General features: G+C 37.3%; 1 protein-coding gene across 1 annotated transcript in view; it reads left to right on the top strand.

The window, feature by feature from the left end:
• poln (polymerase (DNA directed) nu) overlaps nucleotides 1-14,548 on the top strand; it is a 56,146-nt gene that overhangs the window by 12,642 nt on the left and 28,956 nt on the right.

The following is a 14,548-nucleotide window of genomic DNA, read 5'->3' as shown; positions in this document are numbered from 1 at the left end:
AGTTATTTTAAATAATAGTAATAATATTTTACAATGTTATTTTTTTATATTTATAAATATATGTATATATATACACTACCGTTCAAAAGTTTGGGGTCGGTACATTTTTATTGTTTCCTTTTTTTTTTTCTTTTTTTTTTAAGAAATTAATACTTTTATTCACCAAGGATGTATTAAGTTAATAATTAAAAGTTTATTAAAAGTTAATAATAAATAATTTACATTGTTATAAAATATTTATATTTTGAATAAACACCTGTACTTTTTAAACTTGTTATTCATGAAAGAATCCTGAAAAAAAAAAAAATCACAGGTTCCAAAAAATATTTGGCAGCACAACTGTTGATATTATCCAACATTGATCATTCTAATAATAAATCCGCATATTAGAATGATTTCTGAAGGATCATGTGACACTTAAGACTGGAGTAACAGCTGATAAAAATTCAGCTTTTCATCACAGGAATAAATTCTATTTTAAAGTATGTTAAAATAAAAAACATTATTTTATATTGTAAAAACATTTTGCAATATTACTGTTTTTTTTCTATATTTTTAATCAAATAAATGCAGCCTTGATGAGCATAAGAGACTTCTTTAAAGTCTATTACAAGTCTTACTGACCCCAAACTTTTGAACGGTAGTGTATATATATATATGGCAATAAAACCAAGACTGTTAGGGATAGACAAAGTTGTGTCCAGTCAAATTAGTTGTGTAAATTTAATGTCATGTCTAATTCTCACAATCGGTCGGATTGTATTTGTCCACTGGAATTTTTTGGATGCATTTCCAATGTTTTGTGTATTTGTGTACTATAGATTCTGTCCCTGCTATTGGAGAAACTTGAATGCTCTCTCTCTTCTGCTGCTGAGGGGGCGGCTGCCTTGTTCTGATATCTTTCTATAACACGCACACTCACACATCTTCCTTGCTGTTGCTGTTGCTTTCTTCTCACTCCCCCTTTGTCTTTGAACATACACGCAAATCTGCCTAGACACAAATAAAGCTGGCTGGCAGCAGCTTTTTTCAGCTTTAATACGGGTTTGCTTTAGGCAAAGCTTTTGCAGGCTTTAGAGTCATAACCAAAAAATGAGCCTTCTTTGGATCAGAATCCCCCAAGTATTCTTGAACAGAAGGCCAGACATCACTTATCCATCCAGAGACACAGACAGAGACACCCTTGATAATAACACCAAAGAACAGTAGAATGAGGACAGACGTCGTTCTCTTCATCTTTATTTCTTTGTCTTCTCTCTGGCATCAAATCAGCTTTTTTATATACTTTCCAAAGCCTTCTATCCTACAGCTCACAACAGAGAGCTAATCTCGTTGCATTTGATAAATAATACCTTCAGGAGAAATGGTCCTGCGAATCACGTGCTGTTTTTTTGATTGAGCACTTTTCAGGGTGTTTTTGAAGTACAGTTAAACAAACTCAAACACAAAAAAACAAATTACCTACATAATGTAAGGGGTTTCCAGCTTTTATTGGATGAGTCATTGTAGTAGGTGTTCCTTCAGAGTGATGCATGGCTTTCCTCTAGTCATTTCAATTTGGCTGCACCAAAGCATCACAGAACTGTGTATAATAACACTGCTTCAGGGTGTGTGACTCACTGTGTGTGTGAACTGATTAATTAGATTTTGCTCTGACACAGCGAGCAGGCGGGATTACATTTGTGTGTTAGAAAAAGAGATAGTGTCAGAATCCCATCAGCTGTTCACCCAGAATGTGTGAATGTACACGTGTGATCATATGCACTTGTTGTCGCAGGTCTCAGCCATAAGGATGGCACGCTGCTCTGCAACCAGTGTGAAACATTTCCGATCAGTTGACGGCCATGTGCTGTGTTTATCCATTGTTATATCTTGCAGACTTAAATGTTTAGTTTTTCTGCTGGATAGTCTTAAAGGCCTCTATGGATATGTTGAGAACAACAAACCTTTGTTGTTGTAGTTGTTAAAGGAGAACTGCCCTTTCAGAACAACAATTCACAAATAATTTACTCACCCTCTTGTCATCCAAGATGTTCTTGTCTTTCTGTCTTCAGTCGTGAAGAAATTATGGTTTTTGAGGAAAGCATTTCAGGATTTTTCTGCATATAATGGACTTCACTGGTACCCCGATTTTAAACTTCCAAAATGTAGTTAAATGCAGCTTCAAAGGGCTCTAAATGATCCCAGCCGAGGAAGAAGGGTCTTATCTAGTGAAACTATCTGTAATTTTTTTTTGAAAAATAAAAAAATGTTATACTTTTTATGTACAAAAGCACGTGTAGCACAGGCTCTGGGATGCGCGTTCACGCGCTACGCACTATTGAATCACTCGAAAGGTCACGCGGAACGTAGGCTTACAAAGCGAAGAAAGAGCAAGTAAGTCAAATGCTGTTTACAAACAAAAAGGTACAACGATGTCGGACGATTCTGAAGTTGTAGGAGAAAATGAAATAGAGTTTTTTGCCATACTCTACGTGACTCTAGACGTGATTCATAGTAGTGATGGGAAGTTCGGATCATTTTACCGACTCAGACCTTTGAATCTCGTTTAGCAAAATGAACTAATCTTTTTTCGAGTCATTTCGTTCATTTTAGCAAAATATAATTAAAATGTTACGTGTTACTTCCCTAACACATCTACATGCTTTCACAAAAGTTGATCACACTACAAACAAGACAAAACTATAATGCTATAAGAAACAGAAAAAGATTAATTCATTGTTTACCTGGGTCTTTAGTCTGTGATTAGCTCACCTCACCTCTTATCTGACAAGTTTTCGGGTTTGAGTCGTTCGTTCATCACGTGACTGCCCCATGAGATGAACAAACGACTCCAAAAACCCAAAGACTCTAAACAGGTGAACTAATTCCAGTACAGAACCTAATAGGATGTTGCGCATGCGCGACTGAACGAATCACTCCCCAAAATGAACACATCACACATTTTTGTTTTTTGAAAAAAATGACAGATCGTTTCACTAGAGAAGACCCTTCTTCCTTGGCTGGGATCGTTTACAGCTCTTTGAAGCTGCATTTAAACTGCATTTTGGAAATTCAAAATCGGGGCACCACTGAAGTTCATTTTATGGAGAAAAATCCTGAAATGCTTTCCTCAAAAACCATAATTTCTTTACGACTGAAGACAAAAAGACATGGACATCTTGGATGAGAAGGGGGTGAGTAAATTATTTGTAAATTGTTGTTCTGGAAGCGGCCTTCTCTTTTAATTTATTTGTTGAGCTCTGTGTCATATTTGCCCCACTTCTCTCTCTCTCTCTCTCTCTTTCGCTCACACATTCACTTTAAGAATATTCCACATGCAGCACAATACTGTCATCTCTCTTTACTGACTGCATTATGTATCAGAGATCTTTCTAAAGTGCTCTGTCAACATTTCATCAACACTTGGCATCAAGTTAAGTTAACTGGAATCAGCACTATTATTTCACAAAAGCCCTGTCTAAATTAATTCATTGAATTTCTATGAGCTTTGGCCTTTAAATGATGAGGAGAGTGTTTGTAATATACCGGGCCGTTTCAGTTGAAATTTCTATTTCTATTTGAAACCCTATTGATTTTCTACATGCAAGTTATTCATCCATGCGTATGTTTTATTTTTACATTTAATTTGTTTTTGGTGGGGTTTTTTTTTTTTTGTTTTTTTACCTCAAAATGTTTAATCACAATATCATAACTTGATATTCCGGTTAACTTCTTTGTTGATGTGTGCTGGATGTCTCTAATGTTTTTTGTCTGCTTAAACCCCACCACTTACAATCCTACAATCCACTGCAAGATCATGTTCAGATCTGCCTCTATTTTTAAATGGACTGGCACATCTCAGAATCCAGTCAACAATCAATGAATAGAAGAATTGATGATAATCTGTTACACTCTTTTCATTTCATTGCAACTTTAATGAAACGTTTTGGTCCATCACATTTGTGCAGTAGAATGAATTATAGATACAGAATTTCAGCTATGTTAACTATGACATGAATATACATTTTGTTTGTCTTTTTTTGTCTTTTTTAAGGTACATTTTTAGTTTCAGTATTATTTGTTCTTCAGACTTTCCTCTTTAAGCACAATAACTATCAGCTGTTTAAAAAGTTACCTACATTTGGTTATTGACGATTGAAAATGGGTAAAATTCACAAATTTGGACATGGAGTTACATTGGGGTCCCAATATGTGTGTGACTGAACCATATAGAACCTTAAAAATGAAGATTCCCAAAGAAGTGTTTATTAAGAATCTACAAGGATATGAAGATGAAGGATATTAAGATGAATCTTGAATATCTTTAGTGTTACAGGCATGACTTGACTTCCCAACTTGAGCTGGGAAAAATGAGATACATTTCTAGTTTTACAATTTTCTCATGAAGCCGCATTGAGATCTCCACATCTCTGGGACTGAACCGTCGAGCGCCTTTAAAATGAAGGTATCAAAAGGAAAGTTTGTTAAGAACCAGAATCTAAAAGGATATTAAAATATCTTTAATACTTCTTGAGTTACAGGAATGCAAACTTGAGGCGAAAAAGTGCTTTTTCCCATTTTTGAACTGCCCCCATTGGCATTTAATGCAACAAAGACCTACTAATATCTGTATCTAAAAATAAAATAAGGATGCCAGCTTTCTTAAGTCATTTTTACCTCTTTGTAATTTGGCTTCAAATCTCAGGTTAAACTTGTCATTTTGACTTCCCTCTACAAAATAGTGGAATACACAGATACATCTGTGACATTTAATATTTTGGCTTTCATTACTATATATGTTGCTCTTTCTACTGAAAAATATTAACAAAATTAGAAATTTGAGCTGGGGAAGTGTTGGTTGATTTGACAATCAATGAAATGCTAGTTAGCATATTACATACTGTACTCTTTCAGTACATTAAAGTACATCTCCAGCCTAAATTATAGGTATTATTAGGGCTCTACTGTGTGACCATTTCAGTCACATTTGCGACTGAAAACTACTGCGTGCGACTATTAAACAAAATATTTAGGAGCACCAGTGTGACTGGCCCGATCAGCATATTTGTTTTTGCAGTGGGGGAGCTTCAAAGTTTTCTACGAGTTTTTGCAACGTTGAGTAATGTATCAAAGACATATCTCACAAATTCTTTCATAAAGTGTAAAGAGAGTGTAAGTAAGAGATTCATTGTGCAGTGTAGTAGTGAACTAAGATGAGTGACAGCTTTTAATGATTTTAAAGGGAGTTTGTAAATGAGATATTTATTTAATAAAATAGTTAAATAAACAATAAGTTAATATTAAGTGACATATTGTCTAACTATGACGCTATTGCATGATTTTGCTCTATTTTGCTCTATTTTGTTGTCAGAAACTGTCTGAAACAAGTCACAACTGAGCTGCTGCACTTTTCCATTTAATCACAGAGTCGTTTCGTATATGAATAAACATGCCTTTTTAAATAAATCTAGTGAGTCAATGATTCAATTTCTCGTTCATAAAGACAGTCACTTGCTTTATTCCTGAATGAATCAGCCATTCAAACGAATCAAATGAATGATATGATTCAGTAATTAAATCAGTGACTTGCCGCCACCTACTGGCAGATGTAGTTTCATTTTTAAAGTGTCTTTTCAGTTATTTAATCATTTAATATTTCTGTATTCAAAATTTTATATTTAATGAATTTATGAATTTGAGCCTGAGCCTCATGAAACATGAAAATACGCCTACAGACCACCTTTGTGTTCTTCTATGCCACCTCAAATTAATTTTGATAATACTGATTTCATTTGATTGGTAATTTATTCTTATTCCGTTGTTTTAATTAGAAATTTTTAAAATCTTAAAAAATATATAATTTTTAAAAAGTTTGACATAAAAGATGGCATACTTTTAATAAAGTCAGAAAAATGCCATTACAAAGGTAAAAACAAAATTCCCCTGTATATCACTTTAGGGATATTAGTCAAATTTAGTCAGAAAATTTTTGATCAGATTTTTTTATTATTGATTAAAAGGTCCTCCTGGAATTTTGACTGTGCTCCTAAATTTTTTAAGTTAGGAACACAAGTGCTCCTAAAAATAAAAGTAAGTGTAGAGCCCTGATTATACATCTATACATATTTTCCTTCCCCAAAATAATAAATCTTTTTATTTGTGTTGGTGTAAATCCAAATACCAATTGCCTGTGGAGCAGCTGCTAGGTTACATAATCATTTCTTAGCTTTAAAAACTTTGCTGAAAAATCCTCCCACCTGATTTTGACAGACCTGAAGGTCCCCCGTGGACAGTGATTTTCTGCAGCCAGATCTCTGTCTATAAACCGTATTTGATGAGTCACTTTACAAAGGAAAAACATCAGCGCTTACAAAATGGGTCACACGTCACTGGTGTTTGTGCATGTGTGTGTACTGTTTGCTTGAACACCAGCGCATTTGTTTATCTTTCCACCTTTATGTTTTCAAGGGGAGCGTGCAACAGGGAATCCTCAACAAAGCCGACTGACTGCCCTAACAAAGCACTTATTCTGTTTATCCACTACAAACAAGTGCGCATTCATCGAGCATCAAGCTGAAACAAAAACATCATACAGCAAACCAGGCTCTACAAGCCAAAGTAACCTATTAAGAGTCAATGAGATGTACGTCTGTGCTATTATTTTCACAGTGCCTGGTTTGATGAGCTCTAAAACAACAACCGCCAGTGTTAATTGGTTTTCTGCACGGGGCTTCGTTTCTGTGTTTATTAAGCTTTTGCCACACAAACAGCAGCAGATGAGTAACAGCAGCGAGAGGAGAGGGCATGCGGCAACAGTGTGCTAATGAGAGAGAGAGAGAGAGAGAGCATGTGACGGACATCTTACTGTGGTTTCTGTTGTCTTGCAGACTTTAGAAACATCTGTGCTTCAAAGCATCATCGTTCTAAAGCTGGGCCACAGGGAGGAATAGTTAGGGTTATATTTCATTAATTTTGCCAAAGACTGCGGCAAATCGCTTGGAAGAGCTCAAAATGATGACTCAGACATTGAGGATAATTCAGTCCCTGTTTAACAGGCCATTAGCAGGTCAGTGAGTTAGTTCCCACCATCAGCATGCCGTTGCGAAATATTTGCAGTAGTTTATGGTGTGTATATTTTACAGTGCATGAATGTGTGTTGGAGGCCTCTACTGTTTCTCTTACTCAGCCTCAGAAACAGCAGAGGCAGCATGTTTCGCCGTTGTCATGCCGACAGGGTGCCGCTGTGGGATGGCAATGGATCTCGCCAATCGCCTGGGTGATTGAAGGGTTTGTTGCCACGGAGACTGCAAAGAAACACCAGGAAGGGTGTACAGTAGGGGGTAATTTCACTTGAAAAGTGATTGAAATAAAATGCTGCTCCTCCAACGAATCCCTCTGTTTATATCGTTGAGAAAAGATGATATATATAGTGTTTTATAGTCAGTGAAGGTCTTTGAGGACCCGGTTGGTGAATTCTGTGCTTACATTGCTCAATTAATTAATCATCCAAACCTTTTTAACCTCTGAATCAATATAGCAGATTCTCTAGCTGCTACTGGCCCGCTGTTACTGCCCCACCTCACACCTTAAAGAGCTAATGACTGCGCACATGCACAGACTCTCACTCCGTATCTCTTCTTTCGGCTTCAGCCCCCTGTTGTGTCGGTTAATGAGCATCTAACACCCCTGTGTGTAATAATCATCTTCTGTGTGGGCGTTGGTGTGTACTGCGGTAAAGATGAGGTAGTTGCAGTGATGCAAAGCCTCCGGTAGATGGCAGCAGCCCTGAGCATTAGAGGCTGTCGACTGAGAATTATTATATTTAAACGGATTCTTCTTTAGTAGATAACCTTAAGGAGCCAGCAGCTGCATTCCCACTGGAGCAGCTTAGATGTAGAAGTTCTATTATTTTACTTATCTCTTATGTCTGACACTTTTATCTTTGCTCTAGCCTGCTGTATTCTTCTGAGCAGTTTTAGGGCTTTGTGTTATTGCCTCGTTGGGGTGAATTGTTAATGGTGTATCCTTCATTCATTCAAGTCACTTTGGATAAAAGCGTCTGTAAAATGTTTCATGCTCATCATCAGGGTTTTTTTTTGGAATGTGCTGATGTGAGACTGACCAAACTTTCTGAAGTGGGAACTTCTGAATTAAAGGGATAGTACACCCAAAAATGAAAATCTTAATTACTCACCCCCATGTCGTTCCAAACCCGTAAGACCTTTGTTCATCTTCAGAACACAAATTAAGATATCTTTGGTGAACTCTGAGCGCTTTCAGACCCTGCATAGACAGCAATGTTACTACCACGTTCAAGACCCAGAAAGGTAGTAAGTACTTTGTAAAAATAGTCCATGTGACATCAGTGGTTCAACCTTACTTTTATGAAGCTATGAGAATACTTTCTGTGCACGAAGTAAACAAAAAAAAATATAGCTGCAAGCAGCGATTACTGGGGTTCATTCGCTTTAAGACATTAAAAAGACATTATTTAGCAAGGCTGTAACCATTTTTGGCAAGCTGTGGTCCGATCTCTTTAAACTTTTGCAGCAGGTTTCGTGAAGTTTTGAGTTTTCCTCAAGGTTTTATAGGATTTTGGATAGATTTGGACAGGCCCCTTTTCTAAACAAGCCCATTAAAGCTTCCCAAAGGGTAAATTTAAATTTTTGTTTGATAATTATTGACCTAAAGAGTCCAGACGATTGTACAGCAGTTTATATTTTCCAGGTTTAGCGAAAAACCTAGGACTAGTTTGCAAAAGTAGGTTGTTTTTTTTTCTCTTTTTTTAACATCTCAATCATTTAACAAACAGTTTGATTGACAGCAGTGGTTCTAGAGCCAAAGTTGTCCGGAATAAGGAGTTCTATCATATGATAATATCACGTGTATGTGCGAAAAAGCGTGCAATGTACAATTGTTTACACCCTTGAAAAATGCGATATCGCCCCCCAGTACCCGATTTCTTTCAAATTTCTTACAGACCTTTTGGGCCATGAGTCAAACAGGCCCCCTGAGTTTCGTTCCAATCAGCGTCTGTTCATCTTGTCTAATAGGTGCTCAAACTTCATCGGTCGATGAAGATATATGTGACCCTGGACCGTGGCTGGTGACTTAAGACTGGTTTTGTGGCCCAGGGTCACATGTGTCATTGTAGATGCTTGTGGCACTTTGGACCAAAACTGTGCAAATAAATGCAGCCTTGTTGAGCATAACAGACTTTAAAAAAAAAAAAAAAAACTTTGAAAATATATTTATGAATTAACCAATTAATTAATTACTGATAAACTAATAAATGCTGTAAAAATAATTGTTCATTGTTAGTTCATGTTACTAATGCCTTGCAAGCCAATCAGCTTTCCTGGGGGAAATTACCATTTTGACTAAATGTCGCATCAGGGAAGAGGTGTGAGACTGTTACTTCCACTGAGCAAAAGCTATCCTAGTACAGTTACACATTTTCCTGCACACTCAAAATACAAAAACTTCAGGCCTTCCCATGTGCTTGGTTGCACTGAAGCACACACTTCCTGTACCACTCACATAATTAAAGAGGACCTGACTCAACAGCTGCAGGGAACTGAAGGGTGGCGTCTGTGTGAGTGATGCATATTGATTGTGTGTGTGTGTCAGCAGTAACAGAAGGAGCTGACCCAAGCTGCATGGTTTCTTTTTGCCTTGTCATCTGTCTTTGTAACCAGGGTGATGCCAACGTTGTCACCCAACCCCACAGTGTGACTGGACTCAGTATGTCGCACAGTAATTTGAAGCCACTGTGATGATTGACGGACGGAAAGACAATTACAAAAACTGAGGATGGATGTAAAATCTGTCTAAACAGAGGCAGATGAGAGGCAGTGAGTGTTTGCGGTGAGCGATAGACTATTATCACGTCTGTTACCGTGAGAGAGCGAGAGATCACTTGTCTTATTGACTATCACTGTATGTGTGTGATAATACTGGTGCAGCATATGTTCAGGAGGGGAGAGGCCTGCAGGGTGGAGACCAGCCTTCTGTCACCCTGGCAACGCTCCTGCAGTGCCAGCACTCTCCCTCTGTGTGTGTGTGAGGCTTTAAATGAAGGGAAGTCCTGTGCTGGGGGTGATATAGAAACAGAGAAGAACAGTGGGTGGGTTTGTTGCACCACTGAGGCTTGTGCGTATTGCAGTAGGCTCTGCAGGTTGCTCATAGTGTTGAGGGTATCGACTCTGAGGGCTCGGCCGATCGCTCCCTGCTGTCAGAACTATTAGTATCACGCCCCCGGTGATGCTTGTTGGTCGAGCTGAGCAGGCAGATCTGACAGAACATGAATCAACCAACCCTTTGCGCATTCTTTCTCAGAGATGGACCCTGCTTGAACATACTGTATTTGGAACGAATGTCATTCAGAAAGTTCTTTTTTGGGGGGCTAAATTATTAATGTTTTTCACCACCCATTTTAAGTAAAGTCTGACATATAAAATCACAGTTTGTTAAATCTTCAGACAAAATCTTAAAAAAAAATTAAATCTGCATAGATGTTTTTGTTGAGTATCATATTTGAGACATCAGGCTTTAATGGCTCATATCCAACTTATGTTTCCCATAAGAACAGGCACGGGCATTTGCGAATTTAATGTGTCTGGCTTCCGGTCTCATCCACTTCCAGCTGTTTTTAGCTGTACAAAACAGCTTGTTTTGCTGCTTGACATTGCAAATTGGTGTGTCTTTCCATATGTATTATCTTAATTATGAACACAATGGTTTGTAGTGCAAACAGTTTTGCCATTTACTGCACTTTGTTATTCTTCTCGTTGTTTCCTTACAGCGGCTTATGAAGCCTAACACATTACCAGAAAACAGCTTACGTCTGCATTGAAAAATTAGCTGAATAGTATGATGAATATAGAGCCTACATGCAAAGAGGAAAAAACACTTTAGACTCAAACTGACCAAAAATATGCATTTTGGTGCAGTTGCTGATATTTATGTGACCAAAAAGTAAGATGAAATGTCCCTCTGTTATTTCCCAATTATATGTCTTCTTAAAGCAATGTTGCAATATGTGCAAAAACATAATACAATGCAATACAGTGATGACTGGGAGATATACAAATAAATGTTCCTCAAACTGATAGCACTAAACTAAACAAAAAAAATGCAATTCATAGTAATAAAATATGTGAACCATGACCTTTTTATACTAAAAGGCCTTTTACTTGCTAAAAGAAGGCATGTAATAGATTGTGTTCTAAAGTGATTCTGCATATTATTTTTGATTATGTTGATCATTTAGAGGCCTTAGCAGTTTGCATATCAAATAGACTGCTGTTCAAAAGTTTGGGAGTAGTAGGATTTTTAATGTTGCTTCTGCTCATCAAAGCTGAATTTATTTGATTAAAAATACAGAAAAAAACAGTAATATTGTGAAGTATTATTGCAATTTAAAATAGCGGTTTTCTATTTTAATATACTTTTAAAATAGCATTTATTCCTGTGATGCAAAGCTGAAAGAAGTTCAATTCCAGAACAAAAATTTACAGATAATTTTTCTTACCCCCTTGTCATCCAAGATGTTCATGTCTTTCTTTCTTCAGTTGTAAAGAAATTGTTTTTTGAGGAAAACATTTCAGGATTTCTCTCCATATAGTGGACTTCAGAAGTTTGAACTTCCAAAATGCAGTTTAAATGCAGCTTCAAAGGGCTTTAAACAGTCCCAGCTGAGGAAGAAGGGTCTTATCTAGCAAAACGAATGGTCATTTTCTAAAAAAAAAATTACAATTTCTATACTTTTTAACCTGAAATGCTTATCTTGCCTAGCTCTGCGTGAACTCTGTGTATTCCCGGTTCAAACACTCCCATCTCATTTTCTCCTTCAACTTCCAAATCGTCCTACATCACTGTTTTACCTTTTTTTGTAAAGGGCGTTTGATCTTTTTTTGCATGTTCACTTTGTAAACACTGGGTCGTCACTTCTGCAGCGATGTAGGACGAGAAAATTTGGAGGAGAAAATGAGATGGGAGTTGCACAACTGTTTCCAAATTTCCACTGATAATATTTCATGTGATCATAAATTGAGTGAAACTGAAGACTGGAGTAATGGCTGATAAAAATTCAGCATTGCATCACAGAAATATATTACATTTAAAGTATATTAAAATAAAATAAAAAAAGTAATTTTAATTTGCAATAATATTTCACAATATTTTTTTTTTCCCGCATTTTTGATCAAATAAATGAAACTTCGATGAGCACAAGAGACTTCAAAAAACATTACAAATTTTACTCATCCTAGATTTCAGAACAGCAGTGTATGATACAGTATAGGGTTAACACATAAAAATCCATTCCATTTTTTTCACCCTCATAGTGTGTGGGCCTTCTTTGCTTTTTAAACAACCTGTGTCAGCGCCATGAGCGGGCCTGAGGGCGCCTGGCCCAACCACTTAGGTCCCTGTGCCCTTTACCTTGCCAATTTCCAATTGCCAAAACGCGATTTCTACCGAGGCCCCCAGTTTGTATGAGCTTGTGCCAACTCAACAAAACAAAAATGTAGGATGAGACTTTGGAACTTGATTAGACCGTTTGCCAATTACTGCTCGCTTATGTTAGTGAAACGTTGCTGGAAGGGACTATTGTCCCAACCTCATGCCAGTGCACAAGTCATCAGAGAAGAGATGTTGTTGTAAGGGGAAGTCAGTGTTTTTGCTTAAAGATTATGAGGGTTTGTGAATTCTAAAAATAAAGATGTGCGTGGGTAACTCATTTTTAATAAACACTGCAATATTCCAGTAAAAAAAAGGGGAATTGTCCGTTTTGATTTCATGCTGACTTTAATGATTGCTGTTGAGGATTCATGAATTTTGCTGTTTGAAGTGACAACTGCAACCCCCCTCCCCTTTTCTCATTCTCTACTTCTTTTTGCCCTCTCTCCCTCTCTCTCTATTGAATAATTGATCAGCTGAGCTGTAGATAAGCAGTGGTGTGTGTGCTTCAGTCTAAATTCCACAACCTTAGCAAAATCACCTGCCATGAGAGTGAAGAATGTGTGTAAAGGAGCGAGAGAGCTCAACGGAGAGAAGGAAAAAAGAATGGGGTTTACAGAAAGGAGAGGTTTATAAGGCAGATCACTCTCAAGCCTTGACTTTCAAAGAGTGTGTTCGGTGCTAGTGTATGTGTAAGTGTGTTAATGTGCCCTTGTGTGTGTTTGTGTGAGAAAAGCACGGTGAGCAGCATTTTCTTGTCCAGATTAAGGTGGATTAGAGTCGGAGTGAAGCGCTGAGTCCGGTCTGATCCTCAGAATCAATACCACTGTGCTCCTCCCTCTGCGCTTTCCTCCATCTCTATCACCATTTACCCCTCTTTTTCTCTTTCTGCCCATCTTTATGTACTGTATCCATTTAGTTTTCTTAACATTTTAGTGTCTATGTTCAGATTGTAGTTATCCTAAATTGTCTCAAATAAATAATGAATAAAACCTAATAATAGATAAGTTCAAAACATTGGTTTGTTTTACACAAATGACAGGCGGACTATGATTATCAATCTTATTACGTGGTTGTATACCAAACAAATGGACACAAATATTGAATTGATTGAAATATTTTTCTTTTGTGTAGGTCAATTACACATTTTAGCATCTTTATACAAAAAGCAGTTGTGACTGTGCAATTCTACCACTGACCAATCCGAATCAAGCATTCCAGAGAGCCATGTAGTAGTAATATGACTAATAATATATAAGAAAAGAATAATCTCTGCCTCGCTCTCTTGCTCTCTCGCACAGACTCTCTACCTCTCTTTTCGTCTGTATTATATTACTGTAGATCAATAGAGCTACTCAAACAGAAGCAGAGAGCCTCAGCTGCTATTAAAAGCTTTTCCTCTCTCCCAGACTACCAGCATCTATCAAACCCAGACAACAGATTTACTGCACACAATAACCTGAGATCAGCTTGTATCGTTCCTACACACATGTGCTAAAAACTGCAGCACGGTGCTGATCTTTGGACTGGATCATATCATAGATACTGCAGTTCTAATAGAGATGTAGACATGGGTCGGTCAATCATGTGAGGGTAAAAAAGCTGATGTAGCACAGTGTTCCTGTTCACATTTCACATTAAATGTGAAAGCGATCAATCGATCAGCACTGATATTTAAAGATGTTTTATGCAGGCAGTGTATTAAATGTGTCTGTAAGGAAAATGCTTTCAATTCAAGACACGCATGACTGCACGGTTAAACCGTGAGGAAACCACTTTGTGTCTGTATGAGTGTGAGATTGAGGTGTGTGTGTGTGACTGGCCTTGAAGCTGTATATTTCTCTTCCCTCTCACTGTTTGCAGATTTACAGCTGTGACAAAGCACTGGGAGGAGAGGAACTGGCCTTCCTACCAGCAATCTACTCTACTCTCAGACAGAAGGAGACACAAACCTTTCACCCACAGACTCACATACTTTCTTACATACATTTGTGCATGCCATCATCCCCCTTTGGCACATTTTTTCTCTTTGAATCATTGTCTCTCTCACACAGATTTTATAAGTACTGAATAGCTCTTTTCATATCCTGCTAATTTGTTCTTT

Source organism: Labeo rohita, chromosome 7 (assembly GCF_022985175.1).
Source record: "Labeo rohita strain BAU-BD-2019 chromosome 7, IGBB_LRoh.1.0, whole genome shotgun sequence".
Classification (NCBI taxonomy): Eukaryota; Metazoa; Chordata; class Actinopteri; order Cypriniformes; family Cyprinidae; genus Labeo; species Labeo rohita.
This window is presented reverse-complemented; position numbering and strand designations above follow the sequence as displayed.